This window comes from Triticum dicoccoides, chromosome 2A (assembly GCF_002162155.2).
Source record: "Triticum dicoccoides isolate Atlit2015 ecotype Zavitan chromosome 2A, WEW_v2.0, whole genome shotgun sequence".
NCBI classification, from domain to species: Eukaryota; Viridiplantae; Streptophyta; class Magnoliopsida; order Poales; family Poaceae; genus Triticum; species Triticum dicoccoides.
In genome coordinates, this window is record NC_041382.1 from 598,956,466 (window position 1) to 598,958,790 (window position 2,325).

Consider the following 2,325-nt stretch of genomic DNA (forward strand, 5'->3'; position numbering starts at 1 on the left):
GCACTTAGCGGTGCTTCTAGGACGTAATTCTTCTATGCGGCAATGAGGATAATCCTCAAGTTACGGACCCAGTCCGTGTAATTGCTACCATCATCTTTCAACTTTGCTTTCTCAAGGAACGCATTAAAATTCAAGGAACAACAGCACGGGCCATCTATCTACAATCAACATAGACAAGCAAGATACTATCAAGTACTAAGTTCATGATAAATTTAAGTTCAATTTAATCATATTATTTAAGAACTCCCACTTAGATAGACATCCCTCTAATCCTCTAAGTGATCACGTGATCCATATCAACTAAACCATGTCCGATCATCATGTGAGATGGAGTAGTATCAACGGTGAACATCACTATTTTGATCATATCTACTATATGATTCACTCTCGACCTTTCGGTCTCCGTGTTCCGAGGCCATATCTGTTATATGCTAGGCTCGTCAAGTTTAACCTGAGTATTCCACGTGTGCAACTGTTTTGCACCCGTTGTATTTGAACGTAGAGCCTATCACACCCGATCATCACGTGGTGTCTCAGCACGAAGAACTTTCGCAATGGTGCATACTTAGGGAGAACACTTATACTTTGATAATTTAGTGAGGGATCATCTTATAATGCTACCGTCAATCAAAGCAAGATAAGATGCATAAAAGATAAACATCACATGCAATCAATATAAGTGATATGACATGGCCATCATCATCTTGTGCTTGTGATATCCATCTCCAAAGCACCTTCATGATCACCATCGTCACCGGCGCGACACCTTGATCTCCATCGTAGCATCGTTGTCGTCTCGCCAATCTTATGCTTCCACGACTATCGCTACCACTTAGTGATAAAGTAAAGCATTACAGGGCGATTGCATTGCATACAATAAAGCGACAACCATATGGCTCCTGCCAGTTGTCGATAACTTGGTTACAAAACATGATCATCTCATACAATAAAATTTAGCATCATTTCTTGACCATATCACATCACAACATGCCCTGCAAAAACAAGTTAGACGTCATCTACTTTGTTGTTGCAAATTTTACGTAACTGCTACGGGCTTAGCAAGAACCGTTCTTACCTACGCATCAAAACCACAACAATAGTTTGTCAAGTTGGTGTTGTTTTAACCTTCGCAAGGACCGGGAGTAGCCACACTCGGTTCAACTAAAGTTGGAGAAACTGACACCCGCCAGCCACCTGTGTGCAAAGCACGTTGGTAGAACCAGTCTCGCATAAGCGTACGCGTAATGTCGGTCCGGGCCGCTTCATCCAACAATACCGCCGGACCAAAGTATGACATGTTGGTAAGCAGTATGACTTATATTTCCCACAACTCACTTGTGTTCTACTCGTGCATATGACATCTACGCATAAAACCTGGCTCGGATGCCACTGTTGGGGAACGCAGTAATTTCAAAAATTTCCTACGCACACGCAAGATCATGGTGATGCATAGCAACGAGAGGGGAGAGTGTTGTCTACGTGCCCTCGTAGATCGTTCGCGGAAGTGTTATATCAACGCGGTTGATGTAGTCGTACGTCTTCACGATCCGACCGATCCAAGTACAGAAAGCACGGCACCTCCGAGTTCTGCACACGTTCGGCTTGGTGACGTCCTTGCCTTCTCGATCCAGCAAGAGGGTGAAGTAGTAGATGAGTTCCGACAGCACAACGGCGTGGTGACGGTGTTGGTGAAGAACAATCTCCGCAGGGCTTCGCCTAAGCACTACGAAAACTAGGATGGAGGATAAACTAGAGGGGACGGGGTTGCCGGCACACGACTTGGTGTTTCTTGATGTATCTTGGGTGCTAGCCCTACCTGTTGGGGAACGTAGCAAAAATTCAAAAATTTTCCTACGTAACACCAAGATCTATCTATGGAGAGACCAGCAACGAGTAGAAAGGGGAGTGCATCTACATACCCTTGTAGATCGCTAAGCGGAAGCGTTCAAGTGAACGGGGTTGATGGAGTCGTACTCGTCGTGATTCAGATCACCGATGATCAAGTGCCGAACGGACGGCACCTCCGCGTTCAACACACGTACAGCCCGGTGACGTCTCCCACGCCTTGATCCAGCAAGGAGAGAGGGAGAGGTTGAGGAAGACTCCATCCAATAGCAGCACAATGGCGTGGTGGTGGTGGAGGAGCGTGGCAATCCCGCAGGGCTTCGCCAAGCACCATGGGAGAAGAGGAGGAGAACTTGGGAGAGAGGGAGGGGCTGCACCAAAGGCATAAGGTATGTTTGGGAGGCCCTCCTACCCCACTATATATAGGGATCCCAAGGGGGGGGTGCGCCAGCCCCTAGGAGATCCAATCTCCAAGGGGGC